The following is a 25401-nucleotide window of genomic DNA, read 5'->3' on the forward strand; positions in this document are numbered from 1 at the left end:
ATTTTGATGTCTACTTTTTCATTGTCAAAATCTACATTTCTCTCTTTCTTAATTTGTTTCTTGCTGTTACAGCTAATGAAGATTGAATCTGAAAAACTCAGCAGAAGAATTACAGAGTATTTGAACTGAAACCTGGTCAACTGCTTGGAAGAGAGCTATGCTCACAAGTATACCACCAACACTCACGTGATTCACTGTGGCCTGGCAACATCGACCCGTCAATCCATGTCTTCACCGTCATTGCTAGCGACTGCAAAACAATGTCTTGAAATAAATGGCTCGTTGGTCTAGGGGTATGATTCTCGCTTTGGGTGCGAGAGGTCCGGGTTCAAATCCCGGACGAGCCCTTTTGAAGAGCCTTTCACAATCTGAGACAGGCGGATCTTGGGCAACTGGTTGGAGGGGCGACTGCCACCACAGGAGTGCAGGACCAGGTGGATGAGTGATTAAGGCAATGGACTGCTAATCCATTGGGCTCTGCACTAGTGGATTCAGCATCGCACAACATTTATTAATTTCTTCCTTGGTTAACAAATCTGTCATTTTACTGGGACATAGGTTACCTTCAGACGAGTCCCGTGGCACTTGTGGGGGTCGTAGAGCAAAACTGAGAACAGCATTGTGTTTGTGAGAGTCTCCACTTTCCATAGAATGGTCAAGCTATGTTGTAGGTCAAACCGTTCGGAATCTACAGACATTTGTATGAGAAGACAGATTTTAGGGATGTGTCATGTTTTGAGCCACATTTCACCAAAGATGCAGAGGTGTGACATCAGCAGTTATGGTAGGATTGAGAAGCATCCAGTGCAAAATACGATACATTTCTAGTTTAATACTGATAGATTCCAATGTTTTTTTTATTTTATTCACATACCGGTGCGTCAATCGGATCAAATGAAATGAGTTCCAATTGATTTTGATGTCTACTTTTTCATTGTCAAAATCTACATTTCTCTCTTTCTTAATTTGTTTCTTGCTGTTACAGCTAATGAAGATTGAATCTGAAAAACTCAGCAGAAGAATTACAGAGTATTTGAACTGAAACCTGGTCAACTGCTTGGAAGAGAGCTATGCTCACAAGTATACCACCAACACTCACGTGATTCACTGTGGCCTGGCAACATCGACCCGTCAATCCATGTCTTCACCGTCATTGCTAGCGACTGCAAAACAATGTCTTGAAATAAATGGCTCGTTGGTCTAGGGGTATGATTCTCGCTTTGGGTGCGAGAGGTCCCGGGTTCAAATCCCGGACGAGCCCTTTTGAAGAGCCTTTCACAATCTGAGACAGGCGGATCTTGGGCAACTGGTTGGAGGGGCGACTGCCACCACAGGAGTGCAGGACCAGGTGGATGAGTGATTAAGGCAATGGACTGCTAATCCATTGGGCTCTGCACTAGTGGATTCAGCATCGCACAACATTTATTAATTTCTTCCTTGGTTAACAAATCTGTCATTTTACTGGGACATAGGTTACCTTCAGACGAGTCCCGTGGCACTTGTGGGGGTCGTAGAGCAAAACTGAGAACAGCATTGTGTTTGTGAGAGTCTCCACTTTCCATAGAATGGTCAAGCTATGTTGTAGGTCAAACCGTTCGGAATCTACAGACATTTGTATGAGAAGACAGATTTTAGGGATGTGTCATGTTTTGACAAATATTGCTCTCGCTCTGCCACATTTCACCAAAGATGCAGAGGTGTGACATCAGCAGTTATGGTAGGATTGAGAAGCATCCAGTGCAAAATACGATACATTTCTAGTTTAATACTGATAGATTCCAATGTTTTTTTTATTTTATTCACATACCGGTGCGTCAATCGGATCAAATGAAATGAGTTCCAATTGATTTTGATGTCTACTTTTTCATTGTCAAAATCTACATTTCTCTCTTTCTTAATTTGTTTCTTGCTGTTACAGCTAATGAAGATTGAATCTGAAAAACTCAGCAGAAGAATTACAGAGTATTTGAACTGAAACCTGGTCAACTGCTTGGAAGAGAGCTATGCTCACAAGTATACCACCAACACTCACGTGATTCACTGTGGCCTGGCAACATCGACCCGTCAATCCATGTCTTCACCGTCATTGCTAGCGACTGCAAAACAATGTCTTGAAATAAATGGCTCGTTGGTCTAGGGGTATGATTCTCGCTTTGGGTGCGAGAGGTCCCGGGTTCAAATCCCGGACGAGCCCTTTTGAAGAGCCTTTCACAATCTGAGACAGGCGGATCTTGGGCAACTGGTTGGAGGGGCGACTGCCACCACAGGAGTGCAGGACCAGGTGGATGAGTGATTAAGGCAATGGACTGCTAATCCATTGGGCTCTGCACTAGTGGATTCAGCATCGCACAACATTTATTAATTTCTTCCTTGGTTAACAAATCTGTCATTTTACTGGGACATAGGTTACCTTCAGACGAGTCCCGTGGCACTTGTGGGGGTCGTAGAGCAAAACTGAGAACAGCATTGTGTTTGTGAGAGTCTCCACTTTCCATAGAATGGTCAAGCTATGTTGTAGGTCAAACCGTTCGGAATCTACAGACATTTGTATGAGAAGACAGATTTTAGGGATGTGTCATGTTTTGACAAATATTGCTCTCGCTCTGCCACATTTCACCAAAGATGCAGAGGTGTGACATCAGCAGTTATGGTAGGATTGAGAAGCATCCAGTGCAAAATACGATACATTTCTAGTTTAATACTGATAGATTCCAATGTTTTTTTTATTTTATTCACATACCGGTGCGTCAATCGGATCAAATGAAATGAGTTCCAATTGATTTTGATGTCTACTTTTTCATTGTCAAAATCTACATTTCTCTCTTTCTTAATTTGTTTCTTGCTGTTACAGCTAATGAAGATTGAATCTGAAAAACTCAGCAGAAGAATTACAGAGTATTTGAACTGAAACCTGGTCAACTGCTTGGAAGAGAGCTATGCTCACAAGTATACCACCAACACTCACGTGATTCACTGTGGCCTGGCAACATCGACCCGTCAATCCATGTCTTCACCGTCATTGCTAGCGACTGCAAAACAATGTCTTGAAATAAATGGCTCGTTGGTCTAGGGGTATGATTCTCGCTTTGGGTGCGAGAGGTCCCGGGTTCAAATCCCGGACGAGCCCTTTTGAAGAGCCTTTCACAATCTGAGACAGGCGGATCTTGGGCAACTGGTTGGAGGGGCGACTGCCACCACAGGAGTGCAGGACCAGGTGGATGAGTGATTAAGGCAATGGACTGCTAATCCATTGGGCTCTGCACTAGTGGATTCAGCATCGCACAACATTTATTAATTTCTTCCTTGGTTAACAAATCTGTCATTTTACTGGGACATAGGTTACCTTCAGACGAGTCCCGTGGCACTTGTGGGGGTCGTAGAGCAAAACTGAGAACAGCATTGTGTTTGTGAGAGTCTCCACTTTCCATAGAATGGTCAAGCTATGTTGTAGGTCAAACCGTTCGGAATCTACAGACATTTGTATGAGAAGACAGATTTTAGGGATGTGTCATGTTTTGACAAATATTGCTCTCGCTCTGCCACATTTCACCAAAGATGCAGAGGTGTGACATCAGCAGTTATGGTAGGATTGAGAAGCATCCAGTGCAAAATACGATACATTTCTAGTTTAATACTGATAGATTCCAATGTTTTTTTTTATTTTATTCACATACCGGTGCGTCAATCGGATCAAATGAAATGAGTTCCAATTGATTTTGATGTCTACTTTTTCATTGTCAAAATCTACATTTCTCTCTTTCTTAATTTGTTTCTTGCTGTTACAGCTAATGAAGATTGAATCTGAAAAACTCAGCAGAAGAATTACAGAGTATTTGAACTGAAACCTGGTCAACTGCTTGGAAGAGAGCTATGCTCACAAGTATACCACCAACACTCACGTGATTCACTGTGGCCTGGCAACATCGACCCGTCAATCCATGTCTTCACCGTCATTGCTAGCGACTGCAAAACAATGTCTTGAAATAAATGGCTCGTTGGTCTAGGGGTATGATTCTCGCTTTGGGTGCGAGAGGTCCCGGGTTCAAATCCCGGACGAGCCCTTTTGAAGAGCCTTTCACAATCTGAGACAGGCGGATCTTGGGCAACTGGTTGGAGGGGCGACTGCCACCACAGGAGTGCAGGACCAGGTGGATGAGTGATTAAGGCAATGGACTGCTAATCCATTGGGCTCTGCACTAGTGGATTCAGCATCGCACAACATTTATTAATTTCTTCCTCCTTGGTTAACAAATCTGTCATTTTACTGGGACATAGGTTACCTTCAGACGAGTCCCGTGGCACTTGTGGGGGTCGTAGAGCAAAACTGAGAACAGCATTGTGTTTGTGAGAGTCTCCACTTTCCATAGAATGGTCAAGCTATGTTGTAGGTCAAACCGTTCGGAATCTACAGACATTTGTATGAGAAGACAGATTTTAGGGATGTGTCATGTTTTGACAAATATTGCTCTCGCTCTGCCACATTTCACCAAAGATGCAGAGGTGTGACATCAGCAGTTATGGTAGGATTGAGAAGCATCCAGTGCAAAATACGATACATTTCTAGTTTAATACTGATAGATTCCAATGTTTTTTTTATTTTATTCACATACCGGTGCGTCAATCGGATCAAATGAAATGAGTTCCAATTGATTTTGATGTCTACTTTTTCATTGTCAAAATCTACATTTCTCTCTTTCTTAATTTGTTTCTTGCTGTTACAGCTAATGAAGATTGAATCTGAAAAACTCAGCAGAAGAATTACAGAGTATTTGAACTGAAACCTGGTCAACTGCTTGGAAGAGAGCTATGCTCACAAGTATACCACCAACACTCACGTGATTCACTGTGGCCTGGCAACATCGACCCGTCAATCCATGTCTTCACCGTCATTGCTAGCGACTGCAAAACAATGTCTTGAAATAAATGGCTCGTTGGTCTAGGGGTATGATTCTCGCTTTGGGTGCGAGAGGTCCCGGGTTCAAATCCCGGACGAGCCCTTTTGAAGAGCCTTTCACAATCTGAGACAGGCGGATCTTGGGCAACTGGTTGGAGGGGCGACTGCCACCACAGGAGTGCAGGACCAGGTGGATGAGTGATTAAGGCAATGGACTGCTAATCCATTGGGCTCTGCACTAGTGGATTCAGCATCGCACAACATTTATTAATTTCTTCCTTGGTTAACAAATCTGTCATTTTACTGGGACATAGGTTACCTTCAGACGAGTCCCGTGGCACTTGTGGGGGTCGTAGAGCAAAACTGAGAACAGCATTGTGTTTGTGAGAGTCTCCACTTTCCATAGAATGGTCAAGCTATGTTGTAGGTCAAACCGTTCGGAATCTACAGACATTTGTATGAGAAGACAGATTTTAGGGATGTGTCATGTTTTGACAAATATTGCTCTCGCTCTGCCACATTTCACCAAAGATGCAGAGGTGTGACATCAGCAGTTATGGTAGGATTGAGAAGCATCCAGTGCAAAATACGATACATTTCTAGTTTAATACTGATAGATTCCAATGTTTTTTTTATTTTATTCACATACCGGTGCGTCAATCGGATCAAATGAAATGAGTTCCAATTGATTTTGATGTCTACTTTTTCATTGTCAAAATCTACATTTCTCTCTTTCTTAATTTGTTTCTTGCTGTTACAGCTAATGAAGATTGAATCTGAAAAACTCAGCAGAAGAATTACAGAGTATTTGAACTGAAACCTGGTCAACTGCTTGGAAGAGAGCTATGCTCACAAGTATACCACCAACACTCACGTGATTCACTGTGGCCTGGCAACATCGACCCGTCAATCCATGTCTTCACCGTCATTGCTAGCGACTGCAAAACAATGTCTTGAAATAAATGGCTCGTTGGTCTAGGGGTATGATTCTCGCTTTGGGTGCGAGAGGTCCCGGGTTCAAATCCCGGACGAGCCCTTTTGAAGAGCCTTTCACAATCTGAGACAGGCGGATCTTGGGCAACTGGTTGGAGGGGCGACTGCCACCACAGGAGTGCAGGACCAGGTGGATGAGTGATTAAGGCAATGGACTGCTAATCCATTGGGCTCTGCACTAGTGGATTCAGCATCGCACAACATTTATTAATTTCTTCCTTGGTTAACAAATCTGTCATTTTACTGGGACATAGGTTACCTTCAGACGAGTCCCGTGGCACTTGTGGGGGTCGTAGAGCAAAACTGAGAACAGCATTGTGTTTGTGAGAGTCTCCACTTTCCATAGAATGGTCAAGCTATGTTGTAGGTCAAACCGTTCGGAATCTACAGACATTTGTATGAGAAGACAGATTTTAGGGATGTGTCATGTTTTGACAAATATTGCTCTCGCTCTGCCACATTTCACCAAAGATGCAGAGGTGTGACATCAGCAGTTATGGTAGGATTGAGAAGCATCCAGTGCAAAATACGATACATTTCTAGTTTAATACTGATAGATTCCAATGTTTTTTTTATTTTATTCACATACCGGTGCGTCAATCGGATCAAATGAAATGAGTTCCAATTGATTTTGATGTCTACTTTTTCATTGTCAAAATCTACATTTCTCTCTTTCTTAATTTGTTTCTTGCTGTTACAGCTAATGAAGATTGAATCTGAAAAACTCAGCAGAAGAATTACAGAGTATTTGAACTGAAACCTGGTCAACTGCTTGGAAGAGAGCTATGCTCACAAGTATACCACCAACACTCACGTGATTCACTGTGGCCTGGCAACATCGACCCGTCAATCCATGTCTTCACCGTCATTGCTAGCGACTGCAAAACAATGTCTTGAAATAAATGGCTCGTTGGTCTAGGGGTATGATTCTCGCTTTGGGTGCGAGAGGTCCCGGGTTCAAATCCCGGACGAGCCCTTTTGAAGAGCCTTTCACAATCTGAGACAGGCGGATCTTGGGCAACTGGTTGGAGGGGCGACTGCCACCACAGGAGTGCAGGACCAGGTGGATGAGTGATTAAGGCAATGGACTGCTAATCCATTGGGCTCTGCACTAGTGGATTCAGCATCGCACAACATTTATTAATTTCTTCCTTGGTTAACAAATCTGTCATTTTACTGGGACATAGGTTACCTTCAGACGAGTCCCGTGGCACTTGTGGGGGTCGTAGAGCAAAACTGAGAACAGCATTGTGTTTGTGAGAGTCTCCACTTTCCATAGAATGGTCAAGCTATGTTGTAGGTCAAACCGTTCGGAATCTACAGACATTTGTATGAGAAGACAGATTTTAGGGATGTGTCATGTTTTGACAAATATTGCTCTCGCTCTGCCACATTTCACCAAAGATGCAGAGGTGTGACATCAGCAGTTATGGTAGGATTGAGAAGCATCCAGTGCAAAATACGATACATTTCTAGTTTAATACTGATAGATTCCAATGTTTTTTTTATTTTATTCACATACCGGTGCGTCAATCGGATCAAATGAAATGAGTTCCAATTGATTTTGATGTCTACTTTTTCATTGTCAAAATCTACATTTCTCTCTTTCTTAATTTGTTTCTTGCTGTTACAGCTAATGAAGATTGAATCTGAAAAACTCAGCAGAAGAATTACAGAGTATTTGAACTGAAACCTGGTCAACTGCTTGGAAGAGAGCTATGCTCACAAGTATACCACCAACACTCACGTGATTCACTGTGGCCTGGCAACATCGACCCGTCAATCCATGTCTTCACCGTCATTGCTAGCGACTGCAAAACAATGTCTTGAAATACATGGCTCGTTGGTCTAGGGTATGATTCTCGCTTTGGGTGCGAGAGGTCCCGGGTTCAAATCCCGGACGAGCCCTTTTGAAGAGCCTTTCACAATCTGAGACAGGCGGATCTTGGGCAACTGGTTGGAGGGGCGACTGCCACCACAGGAGTGCAGGACCAGGTGGATGAGTGATTAAGGCAATGGACTGCTAATCCATTGGGCTCTGCACTAGTGGATTCAGCATCGCACAACATTTATTAATTTCTTCCTTGGTTAACAAATCTGTCATTTTACTGGGACATAGGTTACCTTCAGACGAGTCCCGTGGCACTTGTGGGGGTCGTAGAGAGCAAAACTGAGAACAGCATTGTGTTTGTGAGAGTCTCCACTTTCCATAGAATGGTCAAGCTATGTTGTAGGTCAAACCGTTCGGAATCTACAGACATTTGTATGAGAAGACAGATTTTAGGGATGTGTCATGTTTTGACAAATATTGCTCTCGCTCTGCCACATTTCACCAAAGATGCAGAGGTGTGACATCAGCAGTTATGGTAGGATTGAGAAGCATCCAGTGCAAAATACGATACATTTCTAGTTTAATACTGATAGATTCCAATGTTTTTTTTATTTTATTCACATACCGGTGCGTCAATCGGATCAAATGAAATGAGTTCCAATTGATTTTGATGTCTACTTTTTCATTGTCAAAATCTACATTTCTCTCTTTCTTAATTTGTTTCTTGCTGTTACAGCTAATGAAGATTGAATCTGAAAAACTCAGCAGAAGAATTACAGAGTATTTGAACTGAAACCTGGTCAACTGCTTGGAAGAGAGCTATGCTCACAAGTATACCACCAACACTCACGTGATTCACTGTGGCCTGGCAACATCGACCCGTCAATCCATGTCTTCACCGTCATTGCTAGCGACTGCAAAACAATGTCTTGAAATAAATGGCTCGTTGGTCTAGGGGTATGATTCTCGCTTTGGGTGCGAGAGGTCCCGGGTTCAAATCCCGGACGAGCCCTTTTGAAGAGCCTTTCACAATCTGAGACAGGCGGATCTTGGGCAACTGGTTGGAGGGGCGACTGCCACCACAGGAGTGCAGGACCAGGTGGATGAGTGATTAAGGCAATGGACTGCTAATCCATTGGGCTCTGCACTAGTGGATTCAGCATCGCACAACATTTATTAATTTCTTCCTTGGTTAACAAATCTGTCATTTTACTGGGACATAGGTTACCTTCAGACGAGTCCCGTGGCACTTGTGGGGGTCGTAGAGCAAAACTGAGAACAGCATTGTGTTTGTGAGAGTCTCCACTTTCCATAGAATGGTCAAGCTATGTTGTAGGTCAAACCGTTCGGAATCTACAGACATTTGTATGAGAAGACAGATTTTAGGGATGTGTCATGTTTTGACAAATATTGCTCTCGCTCTGCCACATTTCACCAAAGATGCAGAGGTGTGACATCAGCAGTTATGGTAGGATTGAGAAGCATCCAGTGCAAAATACGATACATTTCTAGTTTAATACTGATAGATTCCAATGTTTTTTTTATTTTATTCACATACCGGTGCGTCAATCGGATCAAATGAAATGAGTTCCAATTGATTTTGATGTCTACTTTTTCATTGTCAAAATCTACATTTCTCTCTTTCTTAATTTGTTTCTTGCTGTTACAGCTAATGAAGATTGAATCTGAAAAACTCAGCAGAAGAATTACAGAGTATTTGAACTGAAACCTGGTCAACTGCTTGGAAGAGAGCTATGCTCACAAGTATACCACCAACACTCACGTGATTCACTGTGGCCTGGCAACATCGACCCGTCAATCCATGTCTTCACCGTCATTGCTAGCGACTGCAAAACAATGTCTTGAAATAAATGGCTCGTTGGTCTAGGGGTATGATTCTCGCTTTGGGTGCGAGAGGTCCCGGGTTCAAATCCCGGACGAGCCCTTTTGAAGAGCCTTTCACAATCTGAGACAGGCGGATCTTGGGCAACTGGTTGGAGGGGCGACTGCCACCACAGGAGTGCAGGACCAGGTGGATGAGTGATTAAGGCAATGGACTGCTAATCCATTGGGCTCTGCACTAGTGGATTCAGCATCGCACAACATTTATTAATTTCTTCCTTGGTTAACAAATCTGTCATTTTACTGGGACATAGGTTACCTTCAGACGAGTCCCGTGGCACTTGTGGGGGTCGTAGAGCAAAACTGAGAACAGCATTGTGTTTGTGAGAGTCTCCACTTTCCATAGAATGGTCAAGCTATGTTGTAGGTCAAACCGTTCGGAATCTACAGACATTTGTATGAGAAGACAGATTTTAGGGATGTGTCATGTTTTGACAAATATTGCTCTCGCTCTGCCACATTTCACCAAAGATGCAGAGGTGTGACATCAGCAGTTATGGTAGGATTGAGAAGCATCCAGTGCAAAATACGATACATTTCTAGTTTAATACTGATAGATTCCAATGTTTTTTTTATTTTATTCACATACCGGTGCGTCAATCGGATCAAATGAAATGAGTTCCAATTGATTTTGATGTCTACTTTTTCATTGTCAAAATCTACATTTCTCTCTTTCTTAATTTGTTTCTTGCTGTTACAGCTAATGAAGATTGAATCTGAAAAACTCAGCAGAAGAATTACAGAGTATTTGAACTGAAACCTGGTCAACTGCTTGGAAGAGAGCTATGCTCACAAGTATACCACCAACACTCACGTGATTCACTGTGGCCTGGCAACATCGACCCGTCAATCCATGTCTTCACCGTCATTGCTAGCGACTGCAAAACAATGTCTTGAAATAAATGGCTCGTTGGTCTAGGGGTATGATTCTCGCTTTGGGTGCGAGAGGTCCCGGGTTCAAATCCCGGACGAGCCCTTTTGAAGAGCCTTTCACAATCTGAGACAGGCGGATCTTGGGCAACTGGTTGGAGGGGCGACTGCCACCACAGGAGTGCAGGACCAGGTGGATGAGTGATTAAGGCAATGGACTGCTAATCCATTGGGCTCTGCACTAGTGGATTCAGCATCGCACAACATTTATTAATTTCTTCCTTGGTTAACAAATCTGTCATTTTACTGGGACATAGGTTACCTTCAGACGAGTCCCGTGGCACTTGTGGGGGTCGTAGAGCAAAACTGAGAACAGCATTGTGTTTGTGAGAGTCTCCACTTTCCATAGAATGGTCAAGCTATGTTGTAGGTCAAACCGTTCGGAATCTACAGACATTTGTATGAGAAGACAGATTTTAGGGATGTGTCATGTTTTGACAAATATTGCTCTCGCTCTGCCACATTTCACCAAAGATGCAGAGGTGTGACATCAGCAGTTATGGTAGGATTGAGAAGCATCCAGTGCAAAATACGATACATTTCTAGTTTAATACTGATAGATTCCAATGTTTTTTTTATTTTATTCACATACCGGTGCGTCAATCGGATCAAATGAAATGAGTTCCAATTGATTTTGATGTCTACTTTTTCATTGTCAAAATCTACATTTCTCTCTTTCTTAATTTGTTTCTTGCTGTTACAGCTAATGAAGATTGAATCTGAAAAACTCAGCAGAAGAATTACAGAGTATTTGAACTGAAACCTGGTCAACTGCTTGGAAGAGAGCTATGCTCACAAGTATACCACCAACACTCACGTGATTCACTGTGGCCTGGCAACATCGACCCGTCAATCCATGTCTTCACCGTCATTGCTAGCGACTGCAAAACAATGTCTTGAAATAAATGGCTCGTTGGTCTAGGGGTATGATTCTCGCTTTGGGTGCGAGAGGTCCCGGGTTCAAATCCCGGATGAGCCCTTTTGAAGAGCCTTTCACAATCTGAGACAGGCGGATCTTGGGCAACTGGTTGGAGGGGCGACTGCCACCACAGGAGTGCAGGACCAGGTGGATGAGTGATTAAGGCAATGGACTGCTAATCCATTGGGCTCTGCACTAGTGGATTCAGCATAGCACAACATTTATTAATTTCTTCCTTGGTTAACAAATCTGTCATTTTACTGGGACATAGGTTACCTTCAGACGAGTCCCGTGGCACTTGTGGGGGTCGTAGAGCAAAACTGAGAACAGCATTGTGTTTGTGAGAGTCTCCACTTTCCATAGAATGGTCAAGCTATGTTGTAGGTCAAACCGTTCGGAATCTACAGACATTTGTATGAGAAGACAGATTTTAGGGATGTGTCATGTTTTGACAAATATTGCTCTCGCTCTGCCACATTTCACCAAAGATGCAGAGGTGTGACATCAGCAGTTATGGTAGGATTGAGAAGCATCCAGTGCAAAATACGATACATTTCTAGTTTAATACTGATAGATTCCAATGTTTTTTTTATTTTATTCACATACCGGTGCGTCAATCGGATCAAATGAAATGAGTTCCAATTGATTTTGATGTCTACTTTTTCATTGTCAAAATCTACATTTCTCTCTTTCTTAATTTGTTTCTTGCTGTTACAGCTAATGAAGATTGAATCTGAAAAACTCAGCAGAAGAATTACAGAGTATTTGAACTGAAACCTGGTCAACTGCTTGGAAGAGAGCTATGCTCACAAGTATACCACCAACACTCACGTGATTCACTGTGGCCTGGCAACATCGACCCGTCAATCCATGTCTTCACCGTCATTGCTAGCGACTGCAAAACAATGTCTTGAAATAAATGGCTCGTTGGTCTAGGGGTATGATTCTCGCTTTGGGTGCGAGAGGTCCCGGGTTCAAATCCCGGACGAGCCCTTTTGAAGAGCCTTTCACAATCTGAGACAGGCGGATCTTGGGCAACTGGTTGGAGGGGCGACTGCCACCACAGGAGTGCAGGACCAGGTGGATGAGTGATTAAGGCAATGGACTGCTAATCCATTGGGCTCTGCACTAGTGGATTCAGCATAGCACAACATTTATTAATTTCTTCCTTGGTTAACAAATCTGTCATTTTACTGGGACATAGGTTACCTTCAGACGAGTCCCGTGGCACTTGTGGGGGTCGTAGAGCAAAACTGAGAACAGCATTGTGTTTGTGAGAGTCTCCACTTTCCATAGAATGGTCAAGCTATGTTGTAGGTCAAACCGTTCGGAATCTACAGACATTTGTATGAGAAGACAGATTTTAGGGATGTGTCATGTTTTGACAAATATTGCTCTCGCTCTGCCACATTTCACCAAAGATGCAGAGGTGTGACATCAGCAGTTATGGTAGGATTGAGAAGCATCCAGTGCAAAATACGATACATTTCTAGTTTAATACTGATAGATTCCAATGTTTTTTTTATTTTATTCACATACCGGTGCGTCAATCGGATCAAATGAAATGAGTTCCAATTGATTTTGATGTCTACTTTTTCATTGTCAAAATCTACATTTCTCTCTTTCTTAATTTGTTTCTTGCTGTTACAGCTAATGAAGATTGAATCTGAAAAACTCAGCAGAAGAATTACAGAGTATTTGAACTGAAACCTGGTCAACTGCTTGGAAGAGAGCTATGCTCACAAGTATACCACCAACACTCACGTGATTCACTGTGGCCTGGCAACATCGACCCGTCAATCCATGTCTTCACCGTCATTGCTAGCGACTGCAAAACAATGTCTTGAAATAAATGGCTCGTTGGTCTAGGGGTATGATTCTCGCTTTGGGTGCGAGAGGTCCCGGGTTCAAATCCCGGATGAGCCCTTTTGAAGAGCCTTTCACAATCTGAGACAGGCGGATCTTGGGCAACTGGTTGGAGGGGCGACTGCCACCACAGGAGTGCAGGACCAGGTGGATGAGTGATTAAGGCAATGGACTGCTAATCCATTGGGCTCTGCACTAGTGGATTCAGCATCGCACAACATTTATTAATTTCTTCCTTGGTTAACAAATCTGTCATTTTACTGGGACATAGGTTACCTTCAGACGAGTCCCGTGGCACTTGTGGGGGTCGTAGAGCAAAACTGAGAACAGCATTGTGTTTGTGAGAGTCTCCACTTTCCATAGAATGGTCAAGCTATGTTGTAGGTCAAACCGTTCGGAATCTACAGACATTTGTATGAGAAGACAGATTTTAGGGATGTGTCATGTTTTGACAAATATTGCTCTCGCTCTGCCACATTTCACCAAAGATGCAGAGGTGTGACATCAGCAGTTATGGTAGGATTGAGAAGCATCCAGTGCAAAATACGATACATTTCTAGTTTAATACTGATAGATTCCAATGTTTTTTTTATTTTATTCACATACCGGTGCGTCAATCGGATCAAATGAAATGAGTTCCAATTGATTTTGATGTCTACTTTTTCATTGTCAAAATCTACATTTCTCTTTCTTAATTTGTTTCTTGCTGTTACAGCTAATGAAGATTGAATCTGAAAAACTCAGCAGAAGAATTACAGAGTATTTGAACTGAAACCTGGTCAACTGCTTGGAAGAGAGCTATGCTCACAAGTATACCACCAACACTCACGTGATTCACTGTGGCCTGGCAACATCGACCCGTCAATCCATGTCTTCACCGTCATTGCTAGCGACTGCAAAACAATGTCTTGAAATAAATGGCTCGTTGGTCTAGGGGTATGATTCTCGCTTTGGGTGCGAGAGGTCCCGGGTTCAAATCCCGGACGAGCCCTTTTGAAGAGCCTTTCACAATCTGAGACAGGCGGATCTTGGGCAACTGGTTGGAGGGGCGACTGCCACCACAGGAGTGCAGGACCAGGTGGATGAGTGATTAAGGCAATGGACTGCTAATCCATTGGGCTCTGCACTAGTGGATTCAGCATAGCACAACATTTATTAATTTCTTCCTTGGTTAAAAATCTGTCATTTTACTGGGACATAGGTTACCTTCAGACGAGTCCCGTGGCACTTGTGGGGGTCGTAGAGCAAAACTGAGAACAGCATTGTGTTTGTGAGAGTCTCCACTTTCCATAGAATGGTCAAGCTATGTTGTAGGTCAAACCGTTCGGAATCTACAGACATTTGTATGAGAAGACAGATTTTAGGGATGTGTCATGTTTTGACAAATATTGCTCTCGCTCTGCCACATTTCACCAAAGATGCAGAGGTGTGACATCAGCAGTTATGGTAGGATTGAGAAGCATCCAGTGCAAAATACGATACATTTCTAGTTTAATACTGATAGATTCCAATGTTTTTTTTATTTTATTCACATACCGGTGCGTCAATCGGATCAAATGAAATGAGTTCCAATTGATTTTGATGTCTACTTTTTCATTGTCAAAATCTACATTTCTCTCTTTCTTAATTTGTTTCTTGCTGTTACAGCTAATGAAGATTGAATCTGAAAAACTCAGCAGAAGAATTACAGAGTATTTGAACTGAAACCTGGTCAACTGCTTGGAAGAGAGCTATGCTCACAAGTATACCACCAACACTCACGTGATTCACTGTGGCCTGGCAACATCGACCCGTCAATCCATGTCTTCACCGTCATTGCTAGCGACTGCAAAACAATGTCTTGAAATAAATGGCTCGTTGGTCTAGGGGTATGATTCTTGCTTTGGGTGCGAGAGGTCCCGGGTTCAAATCCCGGACGAGCCCTTTTGAAGAGCCTTTCACAATCTGAGACAGGCGGATCTTGGGCAACTGGTTGGAGGGGCGACTGCCACCACAGGAGTGCAGGACCAGGTGGATGAGTGATTAAGGCAATGGACTGCTAATCCATTGGGCTCTGCACTAGTGGATTCAGCATAGCACAACATTTATTAATTTCTTCCTTGGTTAAAAATCTGTCATTTTACTGGGACATAGGTTACCTTCAGACGAGTCCCGTGGCACTTGTGGGGGTCGTAGAGCAAAACTGAGAACAGCATTGTGTTTGTGAGAGTCTCCACTTTCCATAGAATGGTCAAGCTATGTTGTAGGTCAAACCGTTCGGAAGCTACAGACATTTGTATGAGAAGACAGATTTTAGGGATGTGTCATGTTTTGACAAATATTGCTCTTCTGCCACATTTCACCAAAGATGCAGAGGTGTGACATCAGCAGTTATGGTAGGATTGAGAAGCATCCAGTGCAAAACCACTTTACAATACATTTCTAGTTTAATACTGATAGATTCCAATGTTTTTTTTATTTTATTCACAAACCGGTGGGTCAATCGGATCAAATGAAATGAGTTCCAATTGATTTTGATGTCTACTTTTTCATTGTCAAAATCTACATTTTTCTCTTTCTTAATTTGTTTCTTGCTGTTACAGCTAATGAAGATTGAATCTGAAAAACTCAGCAGAAGAATTACAGAGTATTTGAACTGAAACCTGGTCAACTGCTTGGAAGAGAGCTATGCTCACAAGTATACCACCAACACTCACGTGATTCACTGTGGCCTGGCAACATCGACCCGTCAATCCATGTCTTCACCGTCATTGCTAGGTGACTGCAAAACAATGTCTTGAAATAAATGGCTCGTTGGTCTAGGGGTATGATTCTCGCTTTGGCACAGGCGAGAGGGGAGCCCAGCCAACAGCGAGTTCAAATCCCGGAGATGACAAGTGCCTTTGAAGAGCCTTTCACAATCTGAGACAGGCGGATCTTGGGCAACTGGTTGGAGGAGCATGCCACCACAGGAGTGCAGGACCAGGTGGATGAGTGATTAAGGCAATGGACTGCTAATCCATTGGGCTCTGCACTAGTGGATTCAGCATCTGGCACAACATTTATTAATTTCTTCCTTGGTTAACAAATCTGTCATTTTACTGGGACATAGGTTACCTTCAGACGAGTCCCGTGGCACTTGTGGGGGTCGTAGAGCAAAACTGAGAACAGCATTGTGTTTGTGAGAGTCTCCACTTTCATAGAATGGTCAAGCTATGTTGTAGGTCAAACCGTTCGGAATCTACAGACATTTGTATGAGAAGACAGATTTTAGGATGTGTCATGTTTTGACAAATATTGAGGGCCTAGAACACAGCCCTGGGCACCAAAGATGCAGAGGTGTGACATCAGCAGTTATGGTAGGATTGAGAAGCATCCAGTGCAAAATACGATACATTTCTAGTTTAATACTGATAGATTCCAATGTTTTTTTTTTATTTTATTCACATACCGTGGGCGTCAATCGGATCAAATGAAATGAGTTCCAATTGATTTTGATGTCTACTTTTTCATTGTCAAAATCTACATTTCTCTCTTTCTTAATTTGTTTCTTGCTGTTACAGCTAATGAAGATTGAATCTGAAAAACTCAGCAGAAGAATTACAGAGTATTTGAACTGAAACCTGGTCAACTGCTTGGAAGAGAGCTATGCTCACAAGTATACCACCAACACTCACGTGATTCACTGTGGCCTGGCAACATCGACCCGTCAATCCATGTCTTCACCGTCATTGCTAGCGACTGCAAAACAATGTCTTGAAATAAATGGCTCGTTGGTCTAGGGGTATGATTTGATGAGCGAGGTGAGGTAAGGGAGAAGGTCTCCGGAAATGGTTCAAATCCCGGAGCGGGCAGGAGCCCTTTTGAAGAGCCTTTCACAATCTGAGACAGGCGGATCTTGGGCAACTGGTTGGAGGGGCGACTGCCACCACAGGAGTGCAGGACCAGGTGGATGAGTGATTAAGGCAATGGACTGCTAATCCATTGGGCTCTGCACTAGTGGATTCAGCAGGCACAACATTTATTAATTTCTTCCTTGGTTAACAAATCTGTCATTTTACTGGGACATAGGTTACCTTCAGACGAGTCCCGTGGCACTTGTGGGGGTCGTAGAGCAAAACTGAGAACAGCATTGTGTTTGTGAGAGTCTCCACTTTCCATAGAATGGTCAAGCTATGTTGTAGGTCAAACCGTTCGGAATCTACAGACATTTGTATGAGAAGACAGATTTTAGGGATGTGTCATGTTTTGACAAATATTGCTCTCGCTCTGCCACATTTCACCAAAGATGCAGAGGTGTGACATCAGCAGTTATGGTAGGATTGAGAAGCATCCAGTGCAAAATACGATACATTTCTAGTTTAATACTGATAGATTCCAATGTTTTTTTTATTTTATTCACATACCGGTGCGTCAATCGGATCAAATGAAATGAGTTCCAATTGATTTTGATGTCTACTTTTTCATTGTCAAAATCTACATTTCTCTCTTTCTTAATTTGTTTCTTGCTGTTACAGCTAATGAAGATTGAATCTGAAAAACTCAGCAGAAGAATTACAGAGTATTTGAACTGAAACCTGGTCAACTGCTTGGAAGAGAGCTATGCTCACAAGTATACCACCAACACTCACGTGATTCACTGTGGCCTGGCAACATCGACCCGTCAATCCATGTCCTCACCGTCATTGCTGGCAACTGCAAAACAATGTCTTGAAATAAATGGCTCGTTGGTCAAGGGGTATGATTCTCGCTTTGGGTGCGAGAGGTCCCGGGTTCAAATCCTGGAAGAGCCTTTAACTGAGCCTTTAACTAAGCCCTTTTGAAGAGCCTTTAACGTCCTCGATTTTCTTCACATAACTTTTCAACCCGGTACTGTAAGCTAAACTATATTAGCAAATAAAATAACTACTAACATTGTATCTTTAAGAAAGCATATTTATGCTTTTAGTTTTATAAATATTTAGGGCTAACTTATTTCTTGCCACCCACTCTGAAACTAGCTGCAGCTCTTTGTTACATGTTGCAGTCATTTCAGTCACTGTAGTAGCTGACGTGTATATTGTTGAGTGTATATTATTGACTTTAGCTTCCCTCCAAGCCTGAGGGCGCACACTAGTTGGCTTAAATTGAAGATGTGGCAAATAGGAGTGGCAATATCGTCTGCTATTATCCACAGTAATTTTCCATCCAGAATGTCAGACCCCGGTGGCTTGTCATTGTTGATAGACAACAATAATATTGTTTCACCTCTTCCACACTGACTTTACGAATTCAAAAGTACAATTATTGTATTTCAGAATTTGGTCCGATATACTTGGATGTGTAGTGTCAGCATTTGTTGCTGGCATGCCATCCCTAAGTTTGCTAATCTTGCCAATTAAAAAGTCATTAAAGTAGTTGGCAAAATCAGTGGGCTTTGTGATGAATCAGCCATCTGATTCAATGAATGATGGAACATATTTGACTTTTTTTCCCAAAATGTAATTTATGGTGCCCCAAAGCTTTTTATTCCTTATATCATTCCTTATATAATTGATCATTGTTTCATAGTATAGTTTATTTTTATTTAGTTTAGTCACATGATTTCTGACGAGGAGGAGTAGTAAGAAGGATCGGAGGACCAATGTGCAGCGTGGTAAGTGTTCATTATATTTATTTATAACTCAGAACACTAAATAACAAAATAACAAAGAGAACGAAATGAAACCGAAACAGTCCTGTATGGTGCATACATAAAACACAGAAGAGAAAATAAACACCCACGAAATACAAGTGGGAAAAGGCTACCTAAGTATGATTCTCAATCAGAGACAACTAACGACACCTGCCTCTGATTGAGAACCATACCAGGCCAAACGCAAACACAACATAGAAAACGGAACATAGACAACCCACCCAACTCACGCCCTGACTATACTAAAACAAAGACATAAATAAAAGAACTAAGGTGAGAACGTGACAATTTCCTAATTTGCAGGACGTTTGCCAATCTGTTGGGCTGCCAGACTTATTTGCCATACTTTTTGCATCATCCCTCTCAACCAATTCCTCATCAATCCGAGGAGATACAACAGTTTTTACAGTAATTTTCTTTATGATGCGTGCTTATTAGTAACTGGAAGAAGCAATTTCATAAATGTGTCAAGTGCAGCATCTGGTTGCTCCTCATTACACACCACAGACCAGCAAATATTATTTACATCAACAACATATGAATCACTACAAAACTTATTGTATTCACAATATTAGGCCCAGCTTTTGGAACTGTGATTTTCCTAGATATGGCTATTATATTGTGATCACTACATCCTATGGATTTGGGTACTGCTTTGAAACACATTTCTGCAGCATTAGTAAAGATGTGATCAATTCATGTTTATGATTTAATTCCTGTGCTGTTTGTAACTACACTGGCAGGTTGACTAACAACCTGAACCAGGTTGGAGGCACTGCTTACAGTTTGAAGGTATTTATTGAGTGAGCAGCTTGATGAGAGCCAGTCAATATTTAAATCACCCAGAAAATATACTTCCCTGTTGATAAAACATACATTATAAAGCATTTCACACACATTATCAAGATACTGACTGTTAGCACTTGGTGGTCTATACCAGCTAACCACAAGAATGGGCTTTAGGTGAGGTAGATGAACCTGTAGCCATATTACTTCAACAGTATTTAACATTAGATTGTATCTAAGCTTTACTGGAATGTGGTTTTGAATATAGATCGCAACACCGCCCCCGTTGGCATTTCTGTCTTTTCGTTGTATGTTATGACCATATATTGCTACCACTGTATCATCAAAGGTATTATCTATGTGCGTTTCAGAGTCAGAATAAGAATTTCATGTTACAAACAAGTTATTGATTTCATGGACCTTGTTTCATATGTTAATATGGGCTATTTGTATCACTTTTCTGGGTTGCTTGATTGGTTTTAATGCTTTAACTGGGAAGCTTATCAGAAGTAGACTTATTCATGTTATTTGCAACCGTTGATAGTGCAGGGTGAGCTGCACAAAGTGGTCTTCCTACTAGGGCACATTACCTCAGTGCTAACAGTGTAACTCTGGTTCATAGTATTCGGTGCAATTAGGGGTACCTAAATTAAACGGCTTACATTGTGTTTGCCAATGCCCCTAGGATCATGTACACTTGATGCAGCATTATGATGACTAATTGTCACAATGGAAGGGATCAACTGAGCTGGTCTCTGATCATTGACCAGTCATTGTTTCAACGCAGCCTTGAAATGCATCGACAGAGTCCAGGAGCCAAGATGATTTGGATGGGGGGGTGGAGAACGCGGCCACTCTACCAGAAAGGCCTGATTGGTGGAGAGCTGCAGAGGTGGTTGTCCTTCTGGAAGGTTCTCCCATCTACAAAGAGGAACTCTGGGGCTCTGTCAGAGTGACCATTGGGTTCTTAGTCACCTCCCTGACCAAGGCCCTTCTCCCCTGACTGCTCAGTTTGGCCGGGCGGCCAGCTCTAGGAAGAGACTTGGTGGTTCCTGTCACGCCTCCCTCCGGCGCTCAATGTCACCGGTCTACTGAACACTGGCCCTGGCAACTATGATTATGCACACCTGCTCCCCATCATTACGTACACATGTTCACATTTTGGAATGTGGCAGCCTCCAGTGGATGGAATGAGCTGGCGCTCCGCACTCTATTCCGGAGAGGATTGTGCGAAGAGGTTCAGACGGAGTTGACATGTCAGGATGACAACCTATCCTTGGACACACTCAACACGATGGTCATCTGTCTGGATAACCTTCTTCGGGAGCGCCGGTGCCCACCTCGCAACTTAACTCCCTCCTTTGGCTGTCGTGAGTTAGAGCCTGAAACTGTGGAGGTAGGGGCCACACACCTCTCCACAGCAGACAGCTGGGGCTCTGTCCCTATTGCGGCCTGTTCAGGGAGGAGGCGAGGGCCTGGTCAATTTAATTGACCAGGCCCTCGCCTCCTCCCTGAACATAACTTCGTACCCGCTCTACTATTCTTTTTTCTGTCCAAGCCCTGGATAGTGACAATTGGGATCCGGCACAAATACGCAAAATCACAGCACCAGGAAAGCCTTACCTTCCTCATCACCTCCCGTGGCTCCAACTTCATAACTCCACCATCTCCTGGTAAGGATGAGAATCCCCGCCTGGGGACCAAGATGCCAGAGGACCTGCTTCCTACACCCTGTGGTTCCACGTCAGTGAAAGGTCCTACAACCCATCACTCGTTCCTCCCGTATCGTTGGCCATGTGTTTTGGGACGTAGATGTGGACATCTTACCAGGCTCTGGAGAGGGAACCAGCTCCTGCTACCTGACCTCCAGAGCGTATCTACATCCCCATGGGGATGATACTCATCTTCAATGTGTATTGATTCCTACTAGCCAGCTTTGTAAGAGGTAGATTTGTACTAGCTATGCTGATCCTTAACGTTTTTTCTTTGCATCAGGTCTCACTGAGACTGGATTCCTCAAGAGACATGCTATTCAGCTGCCCATGAACTTTTAAACATATCTATGATCGTATGTTCTTACGTAGCTGCAAAACATAACTTTTTGGGCGACCTGACAAATTCACATAGAAATGTGTGTCATACATCTGTCATGCTCAATGAAAGCAAGTCTAAGAAGCGGTAGATTTCTTCTATGTGCGTTATTCTAGGCTTCCCGTTTAATTTTTGCATCTTTTACTTTTGGTTTTGCACACCAGTTTACAACACCTGAAAATACAATATTTCGGGTTATGGAAAATATATTTCACAGCGGTTTAAATGGTGCAATGATTCTCAACACTATACCTTGCTTGTTTTGTCATATAAACTGAAATTAGGGAAACTATTAGAAATTTATCAACCAGGAAATGGCTTTGCGATTTCAACAGAGTGCATCATTATACTCTTAGAAAAAAAAGTGCTATATATAACCTAAAAGAGTTCATCGGCTCTCCCCATAGGAGTACCCTTTGAAGAACTCTTTTTGGTTCCAGATAGAACTCTTTTGGGTTCCATATATAGAAAACCCCAAAAAGGGTTCCATGTAAACATGCCTTTGCTAACACTCATGCGTGCTCCATTTTAGTTTAAGTACTGTAAATGTGAGCAGTTGAGACACTTGACAAAGACAACAAGATATGTTCAGTAGATTCTGACTCTTAAATATATTTTACAGTGCGTTACTGTTCTGTCGTGTCCAGCATGCCCATATTATGCAGATTATTAATTTATTTTCTCTTTTTAAGCTTACAGTAAGTGCCATGAAAAGCCAGAAAAAACACAAGGTTCATGTGTTGCGGACCGTCTGGAAATTCCAAGAAATGTCCCTGACCTCTGTGGTGGAGGAGGACACAAAGTATGTATGAGCAAGTTGCTATTTTTTAAAGAAATCTCTAGACTTTCACAAACTTCTTCAACTAGTCAGCTGAGTCCACAAAGCTTCATCAGGAATGTTCTTTTCTAGTTTTATTTCAATTCTCAAATTGATACAGTTTTAATGTCCTGATTATCTTCACTGCAGATCTGACCAATCACACCATTCTTTAAGAGGGCCACTATGCTACAGATTTCCTTCTGTGCCTAACCTAACCTTAACCCTTTAACCTCTTAGAGGTTAGGGTAATTTTTTTCAAAGTTTTGCTAAAAAGCGCGCAAAATTTCAACGCCCTGCTACTCATGCCAGGAATATAGTATATGGATATGATTAGTATGTGTGGATAGAAAACACTCTGGAGTTTATAGAACTGGTTCAATCATGTCTGTGACTATAACAGAACGTGTGTAGCAGGCAAAACCCCAAGGAAAAACTGTCAAACTCCTAAACTTAACTCTAACCTTAACTCCTAGCCTAGCTAACGTTAGCCAGCTAGCTAACGTTTGTCTTCTAGCTGGAATTCGTAACATATCATAAGTTTAGCAAATTTGAGCAAATTCTTAATATATTGGTTTTGCAAATGTGTAACATATAATACAAATTGTAATTTTTAACATACCCTATGTATACAAACGTAGGTGGATACCCCTTGAAATTAGTGGATTCACATTTTTCTGCCACACCCGATGTTGAGAGATGTATAAAATCGAGCACACAGCACATTGCAATCTCTGTCTACAAATATTTGCAGTATAATGGCCTTCCCGAAGAGAGCTCAGTGACTTTCAACATGACACTGTCATAGGATGCCACCTTTCCAACAAGTCAGTTCATCAAATTTCTGCCCTGCTAGAGCTGCCCCAGTCAACTGTAAGTGCTCTTATTGTGAAATAGAAACGTCTAGGAGCAACAACGGCTCGGGTGTAAAGTGGTAGGCCACACAAGCTCACAGAAGTGCGTAGCGCATACAAATCACCTGTCCTCGGTTGCAACACTCACTAGCGAGTTCCAAACGGCCTCTGGAAGCAACGTCAGCACAATAACTGTTTGTCCCGAACTTCCTGAAATGGGTTTCCATGGACGAGCAGCCGCACCCAACCCTAAAATCACCATGCGCAATCCCAAACATCGGCTGGAGTGGTGTAAAGCTCACTGCTATTGGACTCTGGAGCAGTGGAAACTCTGGAGTGATGAATCATGCTTTATCATCTGGCAATCCGAAGGACAAATCTGGGTTTGGTGGACACCATGGGAACGCTACCTGACCCAATGCATTGTGCCAACTGTAAAGTTTGGTAGAGGTTGAATAATGGTTCAGGCTAGGCTCCTTAGTTGCAGTGAAGGGAAATCTTAAAGTTACAAGATACGTTCTAGACAATTCTCTGCTTCCAACAGTTTGGGGAAGGCCCTTTCCTGTTTCAGCATGACAATGCCCCAGTGCACAAAGCAAGGTTCATACAGAAAAGGTTTGTCGAGATCGGTGTGGAAGAACTTAAATGGCATGTACAGAGCCCTGACCTCAAACCCACCTAACAACTTTGGGATGAAATGCGAACACCGACTGTGAGCCAGGCCTAATCGCCGAACATCAGTGCCCGACCTCACTAATGCTCTTGTGGCTGAATGGAAGTTCCCACAGCAATGTTCCAACATCTTGTGGAAAGCCTTCCCAGAAGAGTGGAGGCTGTTATAGCAGCAAAGGGAGGACCAAGTCCATATTAATGGCCATGATTTTGGAATGAGATGTTCAAGTAGCAAGTTGTTATAGGTGTAAGATGGCACAGTGATGCCATCTGTTTGTAAATGTGCATTACTGCAACTCGTGTGTTTTACCGGTGTGCTTGAGATACACAGATGTATTGTGATGTACTGAACAAGACTGGTTACTCGCATCAATGCCTCTGTCTCGTCATTTAACATTCAAACATGGTGTCAGAAGTGGGATAACTAAACATGCTTTCCGCAAATTAGAGTCACCTGTTCTGGTTTACCAAACAAATGCTTATTTGAGTAAAATTTTGCCGGAATTAGCCTTAGCTAGAGTGAGTTTGCTCGTTAGCTTCAGTGTTGTTAGCACTGGTTAGACATGGCACCGAACATTCCCCCTCCCGCTGTTATGAAGCTCAGCGGGGATTGGAGCACGAACTGGGATACGTTTAGAGGTGAATGGGAGGACTATGCGCTAGCAACAGGACTTCTGGAAAAGGACGATGAGGTAGTGGCTGCCACTTTGAGGACCACGTATACAACACAACCTGAACCTAACAGCAGCTCAGCAAGGTAACGCTATAGCTATTCTTGATGCTCTTGAACATTACTTTAAGCCAGCAAAGAACGTCATCTACGAGCGTTATGTTTTCAGTTGTTGCAAACAGGAGGACGGGGAAGTCCACATTGAGTTGGACGCAGCAATCCAGCCTGTCCAGTGTGCACCCCGCAATGTACCAGTGGCCATGAAAGCAGCTACGAAGGCTCAGCTTGATAAATACAAAGCAGATGGCCACATCATACCCATCACCAAGCCTACAGACTGGATAAGTAATATGGTTAACATCAAGAAACCAGACAAGCTATGGATATGCATTGATCCTAAACACCTCAACCGGGCTCTGTGACGTTCACATTACATTATGCCCACATTGGAGGATGTTCTTTACAAGCTCCCAAAGGCCAGAGTCTTCACGCTCGTGGATGCCAGAGATGCCTTCCTGCAGTG

General features: G+C 42.8%; 17 non-coding genes across 17 annotated transcripts; all 17 read left to right on the plus strand.

The window, feature by feature from the left end:
• The first annotated feature begins 276 nt into the window (after positions 1 to 276).
• trnap-ugg lies at positions 277 to 347 on the plus strand. The gene has a single exon. It is a non-coding gene; the product is annotated as a tRNA-Pro (tRNA).
• An 842-nt stretch (positions 348 to 1189) lies between these two features.
• Positions 1190 to 1261, plus strand: trnap-ugg. Its single transcript has one exon. It is a non-coding gene; the product is annotated as a tRNA-Pro (tRNA).
• An 861-nt stretch (positions 1262 to 2122) lies between these two features.
• trnap-ugg lies at positions 2123 to 2194 on the plus strand. Its single transcript has one exon. It is a non-coding gene; the product is annotated as a tRNA-Pro (tRNA).
• Positions 2195 to 3055: 861 nt separating this feature from the next.
• Positions 3056 to 3127, plus strand: trnap-ugg. The gene has a single exon. It is a non-coding gene; the product is annotated as a tRNA-Pro (tRNA).
• An 862-nt stretch (positions 3128 to 3989) lies between these two features.
• trnap-ugg lies at positions 3990 to 4061 on the plus strand. The gene has a single exon. It is a non-coding gene; the product is annotated as a tRNA-Pro (tRNA).
• Positions 4062 to 4925: 864 nt separating this feature from the next.
• trnap-ugg lies at positions 4926 to 4997 on the plus strand. The gene has a single exon. It is a non-coding gene; the product is annotated as a tRNA-Pro (tRNA).
• Positions 4998 to 5858: 861 nt separating this feature from the next.
• trnap-ugg lies at positions 5859 to 5930 on the plus strand. The gene has a single exon. It is a non-coding gene; the product is annotated as a tRNA-Pro (tRNA).
• An 861-nt stretch (positions 5931 to 6791) lies between these two features.
• trnap-ugg lies at positions 6792 to 6863 on the plus strand. Its single transcript has one exon. It is a non-coding gene; the product is annotated as a tRNA-Pro (tRNA).
• An 861-nt stretch (positions 6864 to 7724) lies between these two features.
• On the plus strand, positions 7725 to 7795 carry trnap-ugg. The gene has a single exon. It is a non-coding gene; the product is annotated as a tRNA-Pro (tRNA).
• Positions 7796 to 8658: 863 nt separating this feature from the next.
• Positions 8659 to 8730, plus strand: trnap-ugg. Its single transcript has one exon. It is a non-coding gene; the product is annotated as a tRNA-Pro (tRNA).
• An 861-nt stretch (positions 8731 to 9591) lies between these two features.
• trnap-ugg lies at positions 9592 to 9663 on the plus strand. The gene has a single exon. It is a non-coding gene; the product is annotated as a tRNA-Pro (tRNA).
• Positions 9664 to 10524: 861 nt separating this feature from the next.
• On the plus strand, positions 10525 to 10596 carry trnap-ugg. The gene has a single exon. It is a non-coding gene; the product is annotated as a tRNA-Pro (tRNA).
• Positions 10597 to 11457: 861 nt separating this feature from the next.
• On the plus strand, positions 11458 to 11529 carry trnap-ugg. Its single transcript has one exon. It is a non-coding gene; the product is annotated as a tRNA-Pro (tRNA).
• An 861-nt stretch (positions 11530 to 12390) lies between these two features.
• On the plus strand, positions 12391 to 12462 carry trnap-ugg. The gene has a single exon. It is a non-coding gene; the product is annotated as a tRNA-Pro (tRNA).
• Positions 12463 to 13323: 861 nt separating this feature from the next.
• Positions 13324 to 13395, plus strand: trnap-ugg. The gene has a single exon. It is a non-coding gene; the product is annotated as a tRNA-Pro (tRNA).
• Positions 13396 to 14254: 859 nt separating this feature from the next.
• Positions 14255 to 14326, plus strand: trnap-ugg. The gene has a single exon. It is a non-coding gene; the product is annotated as a tRNA-Pro (tRNA).
• Positions 14327 to 15186: 860 nt separating this feature from the next.
• Positions 15187 to 15258, plus strand: trnap-ugg. Its single transcript has one exon. It is a non-coding gene; the product is annotated as a tRNA-Pro (tRNA).
• The last annotated feature ends 10143 nt before the right edge of the window (positions 15259 to 25401 follow it).

This window comes from Oncorhynchus gorbuscha, unplaced genomic scaffold (genome assembly GCF_021184085.1).
Source record: "Oncorhynchus gorbuscha isolate QuinsamMale2020 ecotype Even-year unplaced genomic scaffold, OgorEven_v1.0 Un_scaffold_8:::fragment_4:::debris, whole genome shotgun sequence".
In the NCBI taxonomy this organism is placed as follows: domain Eukaryota; kingdom Metazoa; phylum Chordata; class Actinopteri; order Salmoniformes; family Salmonidae; genus Oncorhynchus; species Oncorhynchus gorbuscha.